Source organism: Ursus americanus, chromosome 11 (assembly GCF_024610735.1).
Source record: "Ursus americanus isolate L20-20 chromosome 11, mUrsAme1.1.p, whole genome shotgun sequence".
Lineage (NCBI taxonomy): Eukaryota > Metazoa > Chordata > Mammalia > Carnivora > Ursidae > Ursus > Ursus americanus.
In genome coordinates, this window is record NC_142137.1 from 60,771,942 (window position 1) to 60,792,426 (window position 20,485).

General features: G+C 44.7%; 1 protein-coding gene across 1 annotated transcript in view; it reads left to right on the plus strand.

Moving 5' to 3' along the window:
• Nucleotides 1-2,588: 2,588 nt before the first annotated feature.
• The window catches only part of PLEKHG1 (pleckstrin homology and RhoGEF domain containing G1), a 218,388-nt gene continuing 200,491 nt past the window's right edge, over nucleotides 2,589-20,485 (plus strand). The window contains exon 1 of the mRNA XM_045805347.2: nucleotides 2,589-2,794. The gene's annotated coding sequence lies outside the window, so the exon portion shown is untranslated. The remainder of the gene's footprint in view (nucleotides 2,795-20,485) is intronic.

The following is a 20,485-nucleotide window of genomic DNA, read 5'->3' on the forward strand; positions in this document are numbered from 1 at the left end:
CTCAGTATCACAGGATTACAGGGGTGGCAATGGGGCACCCCTACATGCTGAGTGTTCCGGGTTCCCCTGTCAGCTGGGTTCAATCCATGTTGGGTTATGGGGCAAAGGAAGGGAAAAAACAGGGTGTTTCTCCCCCTCTCTGCAAGCGTCTAAGGGAGTGGCTGTTTCTCCGGCTCTCAAAGACCGCTTCCATCTGTAACAACCCCCTCCCTGCCTCTCCAACCTGGGGGAGTGAGGCGTGGCTTTCTGCTGTTGATAATTTCTGGACTACCTCATCATCTCTCCTTTTGAGTTCTTGGTTCTTCCATCACTTGTGGAGTCAAGTCCTTGCATAAAATCTCTCTCTCGTAAGTACTTCAAGTGGTTTCTTTTTACCTCTTTTGACCTTGACTGATATTGGAATTAATAATAAGAAAACCTCTCACCCAAAGAATTTTCCTGATATTAGATGTGCCATTAGAAAGTCATTCCATTGGATCCTTTTCCTTAAAGGGGAGAGTAATATTACTAACATGGAAGGCTACATAGCAGCATGTTCACAACTCTTGCATTGCCCTTCCTTTCATCCATCCATCCATCTACCCACCCACGGAACTTGTTATATCTGTTGTGTTAGGAGTGGAACCAAGTGCTGGACACATGCAGATAAACTAGATATATAGTGTGATAGACCAGGTGATTTCAAGACCGCTCTTTCGTCATCTGAGAGGTGGAGTGCATTCGTTTGGGAAATCAGGAATGACAATGCAGATTAGGTGCCTCGTGCTGTACTTGGCACTCAGTATCAATAGAAGAGATTTCATGCACCTGTTTCTACTTCCTACCTCCCACCTCTCACCTCATTAATAAACTGAGGTGAAGGGAATCATAGCCATTCCATAGATAAAGAACCAAAGTTCACAACTCTTATCTGCCTGAGGGTGAGCAGCTAGTAAGTGACAGAGTCTGCGGCTGGTGGTCAGATCACACTGGTTCTGTAAGTCATCTGTGCAGAGAAACGTGTGAGTATGTGGGGGCAGGGAGCAGAGCAACAGAGAGCATGTTCCAGGAATCAGGAAAACCTAGTTCTCGTCCCTTCTTTTCCAAGTTGTCCCCAACACCCTATCCAGCACACACACACACACACACACACACACACACACACACACACACACATCCATTAGCTGCTTTGAGCCTGAGGCCCCTTCAGTGTCAAGTGAGACCACAGGAGTGATAAAGACCATCAGTGTGGTACCAGTTCACAAATGTGTTGTATACGTGTGAGGTATTCCTGCTCACTTCTGTTGTAACAACGGAGAGAGATGGGGGGATAGGCACGGTTTTGTGTGAGCTCCACGTACTGGAAAGGGTCCTGATTAAGCCTCCTGAGCCTCCATGTCCTGTCTGGGGAAAGAAGCTAGCACCTGTCCTGTTGACCTCACAAGGTTATTGCAGGACCATCTGAAACGATGCTTTGAAGATGGCAAAGATCTGTTTGAGTCCCATTGCAAATCTTCCGTGGTAGCGTAGTCCAACCATAACCCAGCCTCATCGCTTTAGGTCATACAAGTCAGTCGCGGAGACAAAATAAATTGTAAAACTGAACATAAACTGGGCCTTGTAGGGAGAGAACTGTGACACTGGATAGCCTTACTGCACAAAACCTTATTTTGTTTCAAATCTTTATGACAATCTCCACAATCATGTACATGCATAAAAGCAGACCAAAACAGAAAATCAACAACAATAACTAATATGTATCTCGGCTTTATTATCCAGGCTTAGACTCTTAAGCCTTTCCTGTGCATTACGTTGTTTAAATCACATGCAGCAGCTCTGGGGTAGACACTACCATTACTCTCCCCATTTTACAGATGAGGGAACTGAGGCACAGAGAGGTTAACTGATTTGCTCAAGGTCACACAGCTAATAACTGGTGAAGCTGAAGGTCTGTAAACAAGTAATGGGAGAATGCAGTCCTGCAAATTGCAAAACCTAATGGAGTCAATAGGCAAACAGGATAGGTCTACTTTTGACGGGATAAGTGTTAAGAAATCACTTTGTATGCCTTTGACGGTCATAATTTTACTACGGAGCTGGTGCCTTTCAACATTCATCAGGCTATTACAAAGGTTAGTCTTCTTCGCTCCTTTTCACTTTTACTTTCTCTAAGCAAAGGTTATTTGGTACATTAACTTAGGTGGTTAGGGTAATGATGCCTGAAAACCTGAGCTTCCCCCCTCTTTTTACATAGTATTACCCCAAAACTTCTGTACAATACTAGAATGCTGACTTAAAAAAATGATTTTTGGTATTGTTTTAAGGAAATGGTATGGGAAATTATCACATCCAAGAGAAAGCTAGACCCAAGGATCCCGGAAAATGAAGAAAAATGATGTGTCTGCGAAAACGGTAGCTGGGATTAAAAAAAAAAAAAAATTCCCCCAGGGGTTGTAATTTGACTGCGCTGTTTGGCAACGCTCCAGTGACAAGTCCAAGTGCTTAATCTGGCTCTTCGGCTCTCCCCCTCCTCCTCCCCACCTTGCTCGCCCGGGGGCCGCGGGGAGGAGGGACCGAAGATCCGCTGCTCTCCGCGGCAGAGCCGGCGTCTCGGCGCTGGGAGGGGCGGGCCGGGGCGCGGCCGAGCCGGGGAGTGCGGCGGAGCGGCGGGGCCGAGCCGAGGAAGAGGAAGTCCGAGCCCGAGCGGCGGCGCAGGGCGCTCGGCGGGCGCGGGAGCCGGAGCCCGCGCAGCGCAGCCGCACCTTCCCCGCCGACCTGCGAGCGCGGCGCCCGCGCAGGAGCCGCCCCTCTCCGGGTAAGCGCCGGGTTCGCCCCGACACCCGGGGTCCTTTTCCAGGGATGGGACCGCTCGCCGGGAGCCCCGGGGAACGGGGAGGGGACCAAAGGACCCTGGTCCGGCACCCCAATCCGCAGGTGGCGGCGGGCGGAGCGTGGAGCCCGGGCACCCTCTCCCCTGCGCGCTCCCTCCGGGGTGGGGGCAGACGGTGTTTCCCGGAGCGCGCCCCCGCCTCCGGGACCGGGGCCCGCCGCTGCCCGCAGCCGCCTGGAGGGGGCGACCCACCGCCGCCCGGGCCCGCGGCTCTGGGTCCAGGAGTCCCGGCCCCAGCCCCGGCGCAGCCTCTCTCTGCCGGCCCTGCTCTCCCTCCCCTCCACCCGCTCCGAGAAGGGGTTTCTGCGAGCTACAAAACCCAACCCCACAATTCAAACAGGATCGTCCGAAAAACGGGACGCGACTGCCAGACACCCGAGGTCACCTTCCCAGCACCGGTGCCGGCGCCTGGCCTCCCAGGACCGGCGAACCGCGGCGGCAGTCGGAGGCTAGGGCGCTGCGTTTGGCTTGGGGGACCCCTGCCTTTGTAGGAACTAGCCTCGGTGCCTCGGCTCCGCAGATATGCTCTCTGGGGGTGGGGGGCGGGGGTCGAAGTGGTTCCTCCGTCATGGGGGTAAATGGTAGCACCTGGTCCGCTGGGACTTTGCCGACCTCCTGGCCTCGGAGGACAGCCGGGGTCTGCGGGTGATGCCCGAAGCCCAGCCCCTCTTTGTGTCCTCTGTTGAGAGTCTGGTTCCTAAACCAGAAGCCTAAGGACGTTCTAACTGGGAGAAGTTAAGCTGTTCCATTTCTTTCGGTTCCTTGGGAACAATGAGGTGGATGACTTTCTTAAGCGCGCGCGCCGTGGAGTCTTGTTTGCAGAGCCGGTATTGTGTTAAGTGCGGGTCCTTAACTCTCCGTTTGTACCAGCTCAGGTGGCCCGGGCTGCTGCACAGAGTTCTGAAATCCTTGAGTGGAGTCCCGCGGAAAGGCTGTTTCCAGCCGGCATCTATGTGGAGCGCAGGGGGGAGTTGGTGTGGGGGTTTTCCGACGGGGTGGATCCCGAACTACCTCGCGTTTCGTATTTGAACCAGGAGTCCAGAATGTTGACTGTAGGTCAAATTTGTCATCTCACAGAATTCCAGGCCTAGATAGGTCGTGTAATGCTATGAAAATAGTTATCAAGTGTTAAAATCGGCTTCTTCGGGCTTCTCAGTTTCTGTAGTTGGCTGACTTTTAAAGAATTTATAGGCTTTGGACTTTGATTAGACGCTATTAAAACATTTCCAAGCCGGTCGTGTCCAGGAATAAGAAAACTCCGTTCTAACTTGAGCCCTGAGCAGGCTTCCCTGAGTACAAAGCGGTGTACAAGAACTAGGTAGTTTCTAAAGCTTCGTGCTCTCTCTCCCTGGCGCCCCCACCCCCCGTGACATTTACTTGGGCCACAATATTCAAGACTTACATAGAAAAGTGATGGTTTGACATATGACCCTTTACTGCCTCTGAGTCTGAATTCCTAATTCTTCACTTTCCTTTTTGTCCTATTTGAGGCCCCTGTCAGTCCACCAAACCACCTGAAGAAGTGTGGTCCCCAGAGTTGTCCATCTCGCTGACCTCATCATCAGTCCCTCATCCATAGCCGTCACTGCCTGACCTTCCCTTTCCGTCCTGCGTCCGCGCTCCGAAGCTCCCTGTTGAGGGGCAAAGTGAGAAAATACAGATGGCAGTCCCATCTGTGACCTCATCATGCTTTCTTTCCTCAATCCGTTTTCCCTGCTCATCTCCCTCTTTACCATGGGCACGGATTCTTTCGGTGACTTGAATATGGGTGATGCTACCAGATAGAAGCTTAAATATTTCCATGGGGGACTCAGTCTGTGCTTCAGAGAGGTTAAGCAATCACTTTTAAACAAATCAATAGAAAGCAGCAATGTGTTTTTTCAAAATCAAGAATAACTCATACTATTTTGTTCTCCTTTGAAGATATGACTTTTGAGTGATTTAATTAAGATTTAATGGTTTGTAGTCTGACATATGCATATGGGGAATGCTTGAGGGACACTGAATCTTTTGAGCTCTTAGTAAACTAAAAGCGATTCCTGGATCTATGCTCTGATTCTTTTTCTTTCTTTCTTTTTATTTTTTTAAGATCTTATTTATTTAACAGAGAGAGCACAAGCAGGCAGAGGGAGAAGGAAAATCAGGCTCCCCGCTGAACAGAGAGCCCAACTTGGGGCTTGATCCCAGTACCCTGGGATCATGACCTGAGCCAAAGTCAGACGTTTAACCAACTGAGCCACCCAAGCACCCCTATGTTCTGATTCTTATTGGCTGCAATCCACTTTTTGCAGGCTTCTCCCTCCTGTTTTCATTGCTAGTGATTGGTCTTTCAAACAATTATCATCTTGTAATTCTCCTGCAGGGATGTTTAGATGCATGGACTATTAAAGCTAGAATGAATCCTGGATGATCTAGGTCAGCCCCTGCATCTTAAAGATTTGGGAAAGCGTGAGTGATGAAGAACCAGGTGGTCTGGAATTAACTGACGTGTGAATGAAATCGGCCTCTCTGCTGCTCATTAGCGCTGAGACATTGACCCCTCTAAGGAAATTATTTAGACGTAGATTATTTTATAATCAGGAAAATGTAACAATTATAGGTGGTCACTCTCTCTGGATTATCTCACCTTTACTCATTTCTTCCTCTGTAAATTTAGGAAATAATGACTCTTCCCTTGGAGTCATGCTGAGCATTGATGATTATTAATGAGACACTCCATTGTAAGTGTTTGCCCCATTGTATGCTTTAAAGGTAATTGTTGATAAACCAAGTCCCAAGACTGAGTGTTTTTGCTGGAGGTTACATAGCTCTCTACTAGCACAACTGTGATTTAACCCAGGTTCACTTGTGTTTACCCCAGACTGTACCACCTAGAAATGATGGTGGCATAGGCACATATTTTTTATTAAATGTAATGGTTCATTCTTTCAGAAAAAAAAAAATCACTTGTCTCTTTTGTCTTAGGAAAAACATGGTTCCTAAAGCAAAATGGTCATGTATTCAGCAGGGATGGCAATGGAAACATTTTCTAGGCAAGGCTGTAAGCAGCCAAGTACTTGTAGGTGGCAGGCATCTCAACTACTAATGTTTCATCATAGCCTGCATCAATCTTGCTTAATAAAATGAAAAGCTGACCCCAAACCATTTGGGCAGTCAGAGCTGTGGGTGTCTGTGCCAAGTAGAACCTATGACCCTAGAGCCAGCTTTCAAGTCATTAAGAGACGACTACACGTTCGGCTTTATATTGCTCTCGCTGATGTAGAGCGGCAGATGTTTTGCAGAGATGATGGAAGCGTAGGCTAATCCTCCGAGTGAGGGGGCCCAGGTTTGTTCGTGGGATAACTGGGCCACAGGGTCCCTACATGCTGCAGAACTTCCAGTACGCCTGGGTGATTCCTCTCCCAGTGATCAGGAGTTGACTGTGTATCTAGAATAGTTTTCAGGTTTGAGTCATGCTTTGCTATCTTTTCAATCTGTATACACAAGGTTACCCAAAAAAATGTTTTTCTGATGAGATAGAAGCCAAGTAAAAATTTCCAAGCCTAAACATCTTCTTTTGGTAAATATTGAATTCCTGATTGATGGAAAGCTGAAGTATGTTACATTCGTGGATCCACAAACCCATAACGTTCTTCTTCCTTCCCTCGTCCCATACAGTCCTAGAGAAAAAGTCAACTTGAAGCACGCGAGGCTAAGTTTTGAATAAGATTCCAGCTACACCCGCTTGATGTACTAACCCAATGGGAGGAGAGGCCAGGTTTTCACGGGTCTTTAATTAAGAAAGTTGTTTTGGTAAAGCTTTCATAACCAGGCTGCAGCGGGGCATGGGGAAGGTTAAACCGTTCTAGCAGTTGGCCAAAAACTAGCAAGCCCTTAAGTGGAAGGAGGACATCTTTTCAAAATATCAAAGGCAAAGTTGAGATAGGTGTGAATCTAACAATTGGCTAAAAATTTAGAATTCTCATAAGAGGAATTACTAAAGCAATAAATTATCATACCATTGAATTGGCTTTCATTTTTGAGATGGTAAATAGATCTAGTTCTCGACATGTCTGGTCACATTAGACACTAACTCAAATGACCTGTATCAGATAGAGCTGGAGGAGGACGATAAGAAGTTCAGATGGTAAACCTTTTCCCATAAAGAGCCAGATAGTAAGTATTTTCTGGTGCCTGTATGCCTCTGCCGTATATTCTTTTGGGGGGAAGGGGAGTGCTGTTTGTTTACAGTCCTTTTAAAATATAAAAACCGATCTTTCCTCGACTGCCACGTAAGACAGGCTGCAGGCTAGCCCTGACCTGTAGCCATGGTTTGTCACTTCTGTCCTAAACGGAATAGGCTATTTTTAGTCTCCTTCAGTATTTTTGCAGAAACCCAAAATAACAAATGTCATAGGTTCTATCTAAGATGGCTCAATAGAAATGGACTTAAAATCAAATCTCCTTTGCCATTCCTTTTTCCAGGCATTCTCTATTTTCTCTTTACACTAGTCTTAGAAGCCTATCCGACAAAGCCATCAATTGACATGGGAATGGCAGTACCAAATTTCAGTATTTTTCCTTGAGTTGTATGTTGAATGGGAGAGAAGCTCGGCTGAGATGGAGTAAAGCCCACATTAAAATGGGTTATTAACGAAGAGTATTGATCATATGAAGTGAAGTTCAAACCTCCCAGCATGGCACCCAAGGCCCTTGTACCTACTTTTCTTCTAGCACCTGCCATGTATACTCTATGTCCCTATCAGTGCAGGTAACTCACAGAGCCCTAAGTGGGCTATGCTGTCCCTTGTCAATGGTGGAATCCTTCCATGCAAAGTTTAGATATCCATCACTCCCATGGAGACTCTTCTTATCAGGCAGAAATGTAGACACATGTACTTCTTATTAACACAGGACCTTACACATGAAGCACTTGGAAGGTCAGAGGATTGCGGTGATCCCCAGTAGACAAATAATACTTTTCAAGGGTAGGGGAAGTTTTATTTTTCTCTGTAGCTTCAGGGATCTTCCCATATAGCTTTGGACAAGCACAGAACGGTTTCCAGACTTTGTATGTGTCACACAGAATGGCATAGTCCTTATGGGTCTAGTTTTTGAAGTCAGGATGTGCCGAGGTCTAGTCCTTGCTTTTCCACCTAAATTGCTATCTGCTGTCCCATCTTTTAAGTAGATAATAAGAATGACCTCGAAATTGCTAGGATTAAATGAGATTTGCCTCTGAAAAGCATTTAGTTCAGGGTCTGACATACAGTAATTGCTCAATAAATGGTAACTTTCCTTCATTCCAAAGCCAGTTATTCAGAACTTACCATGTCTAGAATGATGCTTGATCTGGTTCTGGGCATAGCGGTGAACACAAGAGATGTAGTATCCATGAAGATGGGATGACCGAGGGGGAAGAATCAGGGTGATGGGTGGGCCACCTTAGACCAGTGCTCCAGGAAGCTTCTCAGAGAAGGCAATGTGTGAACTGTGACTTGAATGATAATTGAGTTCCTGTCTCAACAAATCTAAAATACTTGTGAAATATACCATCTTTTAAGGTCCCACTAAGAGGAAATGGTGTCAATAACATTGACACCCTCTCCTCTAAGATACATCTGTAAGTTGTGAAAAATGTATGTCTTCACATCAATGGAATTTATTGATACTTGTTGCTAAGTAAATATCCATTGAATACATTAGTGATACTCTATGGTTGCATACAAGATTGGGCTCCAGTGGTTTACATTCTTTTTTTTTTTAATATGTATCTTTTATTTTATTTTTTAAAGATTTCATTTATTTATTTGACAGAGAGAGAGAAAGACAGCCAGGAAGAGAGGGTACACAAGCAGGGGAAGTGGGAGAGGAAGAAGCAGGCTCCCAGGGGAGGAGTCCTATGCCGGGCTCGATCCCAGGACTCCAGGATCATGCCCTGAGCCAAAGGCAGATGCTTAACAACTGAGCCACGCAGGCACCCCTCCAGTGGTTTACATTCTAACTGAGTTTCTGTCTTCTGTTTCATAGCTCGGAAAGGTTGACTCGGATCCACCAAAGATAAATTAAGAATATGGTAAATTAAGACCTTGTGAGACATGTAAGACATTTGTGATCTGATGTGTTTTTAAAATAGTTTAGAACTTTCACTTTGGTCATTTAAGTGAACAAAGCATATTAGAGAATCCTGTCTATGTGGAATTGACCTACACATACCTTGGGTAGGAGTGAAGTCGAGCAGCTTCTGCATCTGGATAATTCCTTTTGGCAGCTGTCTGCAGGGCTGTGTGAATCTTTAATGCACATAAATGCCTTTCTAGGGGCAATGAAGGCATTAGCTGGAGCTTATGTCCTTCTGTTTTCTGGAGTTAATTTAACATAAATACTTCTCTCCTCTGTCTCCCAAGGGGCTGATCATTGCTCTGACCAACTAGGTCCTTTCTGATAATGAAGTGCAAGGGGCTCCATTTAGAATCAGCCCCCTTTTCCCCTCTGGCCAGTCTCCAGGTTTTCACACTCCAAGGAATGTTCTGTTCTCTTCCCATATTTCCCCACCCCACCTCCCTGTTCAGAGAGTAAAATACTGCTTAAGTCTTTGCTTTCTGACCACCGTCTGAACTCTGAATCCTCGCTCATCAAGGTCTATTTCTGCACCCAGTATGGACCCTTCCTGTCTCTCCTTATCCAGCTCTCCCCATCTGTCCAAGATTCTTTTAATTCCTTGGTTTCTGAATGGGTGACTCCATGGGAGCTTTGACAACACGTGGCTGTTTCTAGCTGTCGTGAAAGTGTGCTTTCATGCTGTTTGGTATGAGTTTCATCATGTCACCCAAATCCGTAGCACTCAGCAGCAGGCTGTTCCCCTGCACACAGTACCTTCCTGGGGTCTGTTCCTTTGGGCTCTACCCTCTCCCAGTGGTTGGCTGAAGCCCCAGCAAAGTCCCCTTCCATGTTCCGTCTGACTGGGAGGGGTGGTCAGTGCTTGGCCAAGGAGGAAACAAAGTGCAGACCTTTTTCTCTTCCAGAGCCACCCTCTTCCTCCCACCAGCTTCTCCTGGGACAGAAGCCCTCATGTTTTAGGAGGTCTTCAGAATCGACACCAACTCTAGCTGAAATATGAGTCTTCGCAAACAAGTAGATGCAAAGGAAAGGTCATCCGTAGGCATTCCAGGGATGCACATTAACCACAGTGAATCTTAGGATGATTTAAGGCCGCTGCAACCTGGGACTAGAAAGCTGGCTGGGGTGGAGGGGGAAAGGGGGGAGATGTGAGGCCACGAGGAAGGGGTGGGGGTGCTGAACTGAGGCCGTCACAGAGTTCAGCTTCCCGGGGCTGTGTGATTACACGTGGTCCTCAAACACTAACATCTGAGCTTCTCTGACGTGCTGGCAGAGAGGGAAAACTATAATCGCAGCGTAAATATACGATCCTCTGTGTGTTCCCTTTAAACCATGTAAACCTGTTATTAGTTTAAGCATCTGTGTTGTGCTAAACTATGATCGCTGCCTCAAAGGAGGATGCGGTAGCTGGTCTGAAGCAGCTTACGGTCTAAATAGTCAGGTGCCTCACACTTCTTCAAACGTGAATCAGCTGAACACGTGAATTACGGAGCCTAAGAGTCAGACTCCGGAATATACGATTACTTCGTGGGGGACAGCAGAGCATAACAGAGACATAGACGTTAGAAGTTAATGTTTTAAAAAGAAAAACCTTATCTTACCATATGCCTTTCCCATCATAGATCAGACTTTTTAGAGATTCATTGGGGAATAATTAGGGGGAGGCTCTAAGGGTGTTGAAGTGGGCAGGAGACAGATGGGAAATGGGCACGTGGATGGGTTGCCTGGGATTGGCCGTGTCTAGGAAAGTGCTTGGGGAAATATTTGGAAGCTTTCGGAATATAGTTATGGAGCAAAATCTTGGTGGTCTTGGCTTTTTTCCACTATTCTTCACTGTGTATATGAGATAAATGCTTATTTTCCCCTCTCTCCTTTAACTGTTGTTTGGGTTAAGCTCTAAGGAATGCCATTTAATCACAATATTTAATGATATCTGATCTTGAAGCTAAAATGGTAAGGAAAGTAATGTGAAAATGATGTTTTTGTGGACATGGAACCCTGTGGCCCCTGGCGCACCCTGTCACAACAAGGCATTACCTCTAGCAACTTCCAATCCAGATGACGTCCAGAAAGTGTCACCATTATAAAGCACCCTTTTGTTGTTATTTCTTTCTTTTTAGAAGTTACCCTGATATGAAAGCAAATATCATGAAGTTCTAAGAGTTAATTTGTTATGAGCCCCACAACAGCAATGCCTTTCAAAATCCAGAATGCCCCTGAGGAGCAAAAAGAGATTTATTTCACTTTATGGTCTGCCATATTAAGATGCAATACCATCTAACCTAATACTATAGTTTAAGAAATTTCCAAATAAGAAGTCAACAGGTATTTGTTTTGACCTTCTTATATAAATGAAAAGAACACAGGTCTGTATGAGCTAAAGACGTAATAGCTAGCAACAGCTAGCCTAAAAATCCCTTTGGCTTTGGATTACTAATATATGCAATAAACATATTTTGCAAATGTTCAGAAACTGTGTACCGTATACCAATGAGAAGATTCTTATTTGATACTCTAAAATGCAAAATAGAAATGGCAATCAAATGTCATACTTTTCTTGCTCTCTTTGCTTCCTTATTGTAATACTAGTTCAAACACTCTTTATGTGGCATCAAATATGGGAAAAATGGTGTGCATGGAAAAGATTAACTTGCTTTTCTAAGGTTTAATTCCTCAGAGTTGAGATGGGGGAATAGCCTGGAAGTGGGCACTCTACGTATGTCATTTAGAAGTTATTTGAAAATGCCTTCAATAATGGGAATAAAACCATGTAACAAAGGTGTTATGAGATTTAAACGTGCAATGTATGTACACTACCTAGTAAATAATAAGCCCTTGCTCTTTTACTGTGTTCACTGGGTATCACTCTTCAGTTTTATTCCCTGCTACTAGACGCTGGAACAATAAACCAACATGAGTAACCGAAGCAAAAGTCAATGCTAAGACAGAGGGAAAAAGAACACATTTTTTTGGTTTGTTTTACTGTAGCAGAGACATGATACTCATTATACTTGAACATTCCAATGAGAATTCGTTTATTCAACAAAGATAATTTCCTAAATTTGGGGGATACATTGAACAAAACAGACCAAATCTGGAGTGAAGAGAAAGCTCTAAAGACAAGAAGATAGGAAAAATGGGATGGGGGTGGGATGCTGTCTTTGCCTGGTGGCCCAAAGGGCCTGTCTGAGCTGGTTACATTGAGCCAAGACTTAAATAAGTGACCCTGAGAAGATCTGAGGGAAGAACATTCTAGGCAGAGGGGGAAAAAAAGTGAGGAGGACCTAAGAAAAATAAGCTTGGTGAGTTCTAGGAAAAGAAAGGCAGGCTGTGTGTGTGAGATAGGAGAGCAGCAGTAATGGGGAGATGAAACTGGAGAGTAGGCAGGACCTGGATTGTGTAGATCTTTATATTATCAGAGGTCTTTACCGTGGCTTAAAAATGCAATGCAAAGCCACTGGAAGGTTTAAAGTAGGGAAGTGACATATGATTAATGCCCAATTATCACTCTGGCTGCTGTGCAGAGAAATGACTGCAGTGGAAAGTTCTGGAAACAGGTAGAACAATTGGGGCGCTATCACAGTGGTACAGAGGATGCTCGCAGAGCAGGTGGTGAGAAGTGGGTTGGTTCAGAACCTGAATGTGAGCCAAGATGGTACAGCTCAAGGAGAAGGAATTTATGGGGATTAGGAAGCATCCTGGCTACTGTTACTTGTGTTGACCTACGGTCTTACCAGTCCCCATCTTCAGTTCCTTCACCCTCTCTTTTTCGACTCCCCTAGGTGGGGTGACCAGAGCTGCACATGGCTGCTGCTCTCCGTGAAGCCATGATCGATCAGCTCACCTCCCTCTGAAGCTCTTCACAGCCAAGTACCCCTTCCTCACAGCTCCTTAGTATCCTCATTACCTCATTTCTAGCACTTGCAATGTGGTATTTTTGATAACCATTTAGTTGGTCTGTCTTCCCTCACTAAACTGTGAACTCCTTGGGAGCAAGTATTTGAACAAAATAATTTTTCTTCTACTGGTTGAGATGAGCATTAAGAAATCTGGGCAAAAATCTTTGTTTTCACAAATTAGTTGAAAAAAGGAAATTCTGAGTAGGTGGCTAAATATTTGAAGGAAAAGGAGGAAGGAAAGGAGAAAAGAAGAAAAAATGAAAGGAAGAGGGAAACCCACTGGAGAAATTCAGAGGTTTTCTGATTTAACACTTCATGAAGTTTTCCTTAGGAAAGTGTTTGTGTTCAAATGATTTTCTGCAAGAGGAGTCCAGTAGCTATTGGTTTGAAAGCTGCATGGGTCTGCAGTAAATGTGGGGCTCTATAAATATGTATGTCCCTTGCCTGCCTTTCACTGGTTTATAGTGTACTTGTAAGCTCAGCCGTGTTTATTCTGGAACAGAAACAACTATCAGAGAAATTGTAGTGGTAAGAAGTCTCTCTAATGTTCCAGCAGTTGAGTGATGGCTCTGCATTTCCAGACCTGATATCAACCCTATGCCAACTCTATAAACATGCTTCCTAATGCATGGGGAGGGTACCTCAGACCTTTTGGTAGGTCATAAATCTCCTGGGGCATAGAGATTCTGCTGTATTTATCCTGGAATTCCCCGTACAGAGCATGGTCAGTAGGCGCCCTTGACTTTTAATCAATTAATTGTTCATCTTGAAGTTTGGTCCAGTTCTTGATTTCCACTGTAAAGTGGGATTGAGAAGTCTGATGTTCAATATTAATATGTGGGTTTTGGATGAAAACCTTAATTCTGGTTTACCAACTTCAAGCTTAGACATGTAAAAACAAGTTTGAGAAGTCTATTTGTTATTCTCATATTCAGAATTTATTACTCTTACTGGAAAAAAAAAACCAATATGGCTAAACCACATTGTTTTGTGTTATTTTAAGTGGTGCAATGATTGTTCTGTTATTTGCAAATTTAACTTATTAAGACAGGTCTTCGAAGGATCCTGTCATGTTAGAAGGGAATGGAGTCTGGTAGCCTCATTTTAATGACTAGGCCTATTAGGAAATAATCAAATGAAATTTCTTTTAGAATATTCTGATTTAAATTTTCTGACTCAGATAGGGAGGCCTTATTGTGTTTCAAAAGAAATCAAGAGAAAAACTGCAGTGGGCCTGTCCAAACCTCCCACTTATTTGCACGCCTCCTGGGATTTATCTGTTAGCTTTTGCACAATTGATTCAAAGTCACCCACCCAGAATCGGGCTCATAATCTCTGTTTCCAGACCCACCTCCAACTTCCTGGGGTTGTTTTTTTCCCTCCTTTTCCAATTCTTAGTTAATAGCACTCTAACTCACTGGTCACGGCAAGCCATTTCCTTCTTTCTCCTGCCTTGTCCAATCAGCGATGACTTCCTATAAAGTTCTCAATCTGTATTCACTTATGCATGTCCCCATCCCATCCTTTTAGACACTTATCTCTTGCCTAGACCATTAGAATAATTGTTGAGACAGCATGGATTGGTGTATCTAGAACACAAATTTGACCAGTGAATGCATTGTCATTGGGGCCCCTTCTAATGGTTTAACCCAGAGGAAGTGTTGATGGTAGAACTTAAGGTTAAGATGAAAGTCCCAGATAGAGAGCCTTTAGCATTTCTCTGGTCACATTCCCCCCCTCCTATCTCAGGTCCAGTAGGCATGCCCTGCAGGTTCCACCTCCAGAACATCCAGAATCCTACTTCTCACAGACTTCACTGTTCCCACTGGGTCCAGTTCCTTTGCCCTGTCTCCCTGGATTAGTGGTCTCCTTGCTTAGATCCATGCTCTCTATTATCTCTTTTCTACATACCAGCCAAAGTGATCCTGTCCATAGGTTGGCCAATTCAGACTCCCCTCGTGGTTTCCCAACTCACTTGGAGTCCAAAGCAAATCTGTGAAACAGCCTCCAAGAACCTTCCAGTTGGCCCCTGCTCCCCTCTTTCTCTCTGATCCCATCTCCTGCTCTTCCCCACACACTCACTCTGCCTCAGCTCACTGGCTGCGTTGCAGTTCCCACCTATGCCAAACAAGCTCCAGCCTCAGAGTGTTTTCATGACCTCTGCCTAGAAAATTCTTCCCTGGATATCAAAGCCTTACTGTCTCTCTGCTTGCAATTCCCTGCTCAAGTGTCCCCTTATCAAAGAAGTCTTCCTCATCATGCTTTATAAAATAGGAACACCCACACCTTGCAAGCCATATCCTTCTTACCCTACTTCATTTTTATTCATAGCATTTATCAACACCTAACAAAGGATATATTTGTTTCTTATCTGTTCTTCATGGGCAGAGAGGCTTTGTGTTGTTTTCACTGTATTTCCAATGTTTTAGAACAGTGCCCAGCACAGAGAGAAGCTTATACCTTTTTCAAATAAATCAATATCACCATTGCCATCTCTTCCCTCTAAGTAAGGCAGGTTCTGGTTGTCTGATACTGTTATTCTAGAACGAGATCAGCAGCCTAAGGTGTTGTGTGTGAATGTGGGTGAGTGGGTAGGTGAATACTTAGGAGTAGAAATGGTGAGATCCTGCCCTGTGATTCCACCTTTTTCCATTCCTACACTCATGCTCTTGGGCTTCCAAAGATATTTCCTTAGGAGGTCCCCCTGGGCCAACTGTCTGCCCTCTAGCGCCATCTTACCCAGAAAGCTTTACTCTTGGCTCTTCTCCCATATCTGCCCTCTACTCCGCCCAGGTTGCTTCCCCACGCCTAGCCTTCCTCCTCCGCAGTGCCCACAGAACCAAATAACATCTCACGTGTCGCAGACACTCAAAAAATACCAAGTCACTGCTTGATATCTAGGTCCATTCATTTGCCCTTCATTATCCAAAAGCTACATATCCACCAAAATAGGCAGTCTGGTATGACAGCTAAATGTTTAGACTCTGGAGTTGGACTACCTGGTTCCACACTGGGTTCCCCCACTCAGAGTTGGCATGACTTTGGACAAACTATCTGGCCTCCCTAGCTTAGCAGCAGCACCTCACAGACAAGGGAGACAGTACCAGCTCCCGGGCTTAGGATGAGGATCAGATCCGGTCATTCTTCAACATGCTTGCGAAACCTAGTTCTAGCATCCAGAAAACGCTAGTAAGTTCTAGCCATTCTTTTCTTTTTTTTTTTTTTTTAAGATTTTATTTATTTATTTGACAGAGACAGAGACAGCCAGCGAGAGAGGGAACACAAGCAGGGGGAGTGGGAGAGGAAGAAGCAGGCTCATAGAGGAGGAGCCTGACGTGGGGCTCAATCCCGGAACGCCGGGATCACGCCCTGAGCCGAAGGCAGACACTTTAACCGCTGTGCCACCCAGGCGCCCCTAGCCATTATTTTCATTAGCATTTCTTTAAAACTGACATCTTTCAGAAAACTCAAATTGCTCTCTTTTTTCTCAGAAAACCAGATGTCCTTTAATTACTGTGTTAATCAGCTTCATATATATTAATGCCTAAGCCTGATATGGATTACCAACTCCTCCATGTCTTATTAATTTATATATATATATATAATATTACATGCATTTAGAAATATTTTATTTATCCACCTCTTCTCAGCATTTCCTCCTCCCTCCCTTCCTTTATTTTTTCTGCATAGCACGTATTTCTGTCTGATTGACACGCCGTAAATTACTGTTTATCTTTTTAAGCTCCTCAGGGAGGAATGTCTCTTCTAATTGAAGAAATTTCCAAATAAACACAAGTAGAGAAAATAGTATGATGAACCCCCATGTACCCATCTTGCAGACTGAACAATTATAATGGCCAATCTTGTTTCATCTGTTTCCCTATGATTCTCAGCAAATCCTAGATATCATGTTCTTTAACTCGTAAGTATTTCAATATGTATTTCCAATGGATAAGAACACTTCCATAGTAATCACCAATTAATATGCCTACTAAAAATAGCAGTAGTTCCTTAATATCTATTCTTATTCTGTCTGTACTCGAGTTTCCCTGTGGGAGCAGGGGCGGGGTGTGTTATGGCGTTTTTTGCCTGTTTTGTTTGCTGCCACATCGCAAGTACCTAAGAGGCCCTGCAGTATTTAACTGAATGAGTAGAAAAGTTGTATTCCTGAATTTTATTTTTGAAAGACAACGCCATAAAGATATTACAAATAGTGATTGCGATCGTGGGCCAATCAAAGAAAGCCCACTAGACTCCTAATGTAGCTGAGGCATAATTCTGTCTAATGTTTGCACGTCCTATAGAACTAACACCGGTGTCTTTAATGAGTTCTCAGTTGGGATGGGCCATCTTTGAACCCACAGCTCTTGCCTCAGAGGATGTGAAATTCCATCTCTCTTCGCCTTCTTGAACAGGGAATGAAGATGGCCTGGTTCATACTTCTCTATCTCAATGAACTGTCCATGAATGTGGACTGTACTACTTACCTGCTGTTTCTTCTTCCACAAAGTGGGGATAAGGAGAAATACTACATAGGATTATAAGGAATAATTAATGATAGTAGATAAAGTGTTAACATGGTGCTTGGCCTTTAGCAGCTGTTTAATGAACAATCGAGATCGCTCCCTCATCACCAAGCCACTGTTGTTGGCAGTCTCCAAGGCAAGAGTCCCCAGGAGAGAGAGAAAGGACCCCAAGGGCTGACTGGGGGCAGGCGGCTACTGAGTGGAAGCTGGTCCTCAGCAGTGTTGCTTCCCCAGGACTTCCGGCCCTTCCTTCTGGACTCTCTCTCTCTCCTGTTCAGGTTGGCCCTTTAGGGTTTCTTACTTCTGCTGGGGTCTCCCGCAGAATGGGAGATTTTCAAGCACAGTGGTCTCCCTCATGAATTTGGAGCCACAACTGGTCTTGTCAATGACATGTTGGCAAATCACTTCTCTTAATGAGTTTAGATACAAGATCAGTTCTTCTCTCCATCATTCACCTAATACATGGACATGTCTTCTTGGTTTCATGATTTGAAGTAGTTTCCCTTCATTTCCAGGACTGCACCTTGCCCTAAGGCAGATTAACTTGGTATTTGAGGTGAATGAGGCTTTGTATAACCTACAACCTCTGTAAAGCTCAATCTCTCTCCACAGCAGAGAGAGGTTCAAAATGTTATATCCAACACTGACGGCTTTACCAGAACATACAATGGTGAGCCCTCTTCTGCATTCTGCGTCTGTGGTCCCTCCCCTCACACCAACCCCAAAGTACAATCCAGAATCTTCTGTTTGCTCTCATTTAGCCAATTTCACCCTCTGAGAGCTGGCATCTGCTTTATTTCCTTCCTCCTCCATTGCAACGTTCGTCTTTTCCAAATCTCAGTGGAAATTTTGTAATATGCATATATTTAAATTCTCACAACAGGGAAAATATACAGATGTAAATTCACAAAGGCTTGAATTTGTTATGAGAAGAATCAGAATGAAGAGGGATTACAGTGGGCGAAGTCTCCTATGAGGAGTAGAATGGAAATTCTAAATAAGCAGGAAGAAGATGGGAAGGGCAGGACATCTGGGGAGTGAGCATGGGGGGGAAGGTAAGGTAGTGCAAGGGCTAAGGTGATGGGGATGAAGCTTTGCCTCCTGATTCCCATTTGCCTCCTGTTAGAGCGAGGAATAGCAGACCCTGGAGGGACGGCCGTGGTGGTGGAGGTGGCAATGGAAGTGATAGCTAACATTGACCAAGCACTTACCAGCCCAGGGGAAGTTCCAGAGGCTTTGCATACGTTTACTAATTCCATGCTCACAAGGGCTCTGTGCACAATCATTCCCATTTTGAAGAGGAAGAAACAGGCGTCAAAATAGTTAGATTTCTGGTCCAAAGACACCTAACTCATCAATGGCAGCACTGGGGTCAGTGCCCAGAGACCGACTCCAGATCTCATGCGCATAGTATGCTTGGTGTGTGGGTTGGGATTGGATTCAACTGCCAGTGAGGGTGGGGGACACAGATCTGAGTAAGTCCAAGATCAGTAGGTAGCTGTCTACTCATAGAGACCCAAATTCCTTCTATCTTATTGTGCTGAAAGATATCATCTTAAGCCTGGGCAGCCATATGCCCAGTTAAAATTGAGGATTGCATTATTGCAGAAGAAAAGAGTGGCTAGTTGGGGGACAACTCAGCTGCTAAGAGAAAAGGAAGGTGACATTTGCAAGGTGTGGCATACCAGAGGGAAGGAGCGCCTATGGCCAGAGTCACTGAACTCTCCAGCTCAAGCGCCTTGCCTAGCTGTGGCTCACAGAAGCTACTAAAGTACTTGGGTGACAACTGAGGTATTTTCTCTAAAAACCAGAACCGTATCTAAAATATTTACCATCTGGCAGGATGCCTTACTTAAGTACAAATAAATCGTAGATTCTGGTGTTTGATGAACAACTTGGCATTTCCAACGAACACTTCATTTTGGCAAGGGCCGTTTACTAACAGGGTCAGAAGCAGTTTCTCCGGGAGAGGAAGCGTCTACAGATGCTAATCGTCATAGGGTGTCAGTCATTCATGGTGACATCAGGAAACACCTGAAAACTGATACGGGCTACTTACTGCCATCAGCTTAATGTCTCATACGAACTTGACTTCCTGTCAAAGATCTAGACGAATCAGACACTTGCTGGAAGGGCTCCACATTTGGAATGAATCAATTAACCAACGAAATGATTGCAGTTTCAACACTCTCGATTTACTGTGGTAAATGCAGAACTTCACTAGAATTAAGACCCCCGTTGAGGGTGGGATGATTTCGATGTTATTGACAGGATTAGAAAGAAAATCAGAAAATCCAGAATGAGGATAGCAAAGATTTTTGCCAAGAGGAGGCATTTGAAGAAGTATAGTCGAGTTAAATTGTATATTCTCAGAAACGTAGATTCTGTGCATTTTCTTCTATTGCACATCCCCAGAGAATTACAGGAAATCCTTTGTTACAGGGTATCCTGAGTTGGAAGGTTTGTTAAGTTAAAAAAAAAAAAACAACCACTCATTTGGTGGCAGGCGTCTGGTGAAGATTATAGAATCCGTTTCTGCTCCGCTGAGTTTGAGGAACAAAGCACTTTCATCACACTCGTGTGCACGGCGGCCCGGAGAAGAATTAAGAGACTTGCTTTTTAAAACGTTTTTGCGAAGACAGCACTTTTCTTTTCCAGTTGAGTCAATGGGATTGTCTTCTATTGGCATTCCAAAAATCAAACTTGATGTCCCAGTGAGATTTAAAAGTCAATTGATGAGACGTCATTAACTAGTTAATGACCAGTGTGGCAAAATAAATGTGTGCTTTAGAAGTTGTGAAATTACTCAAATGGCTGGGACTTTCAGGAGAAGGTTGTTTGCTGATGTCACGAAGCCTTTGGCAGGACTGCGAATGCCCTTGGCGACGTTTCCTGTAGAACTCAGTACGGTTTTCGGTCTACTTTAAAGGTGTTTGTCTCCGTCCAAGCTGCCCAAGAAAGTTAAGAACGGTGATGCTGATGGTAAGCGGTGAACAAAGCTGCCAGCTGGTGTGTGGGCCTATGAGGCCGGTGCAGAGCGCTCACCAGGCCGTCTAAATGCAAAGGATTTCCTTCCATTCTCTGAGGCCTTT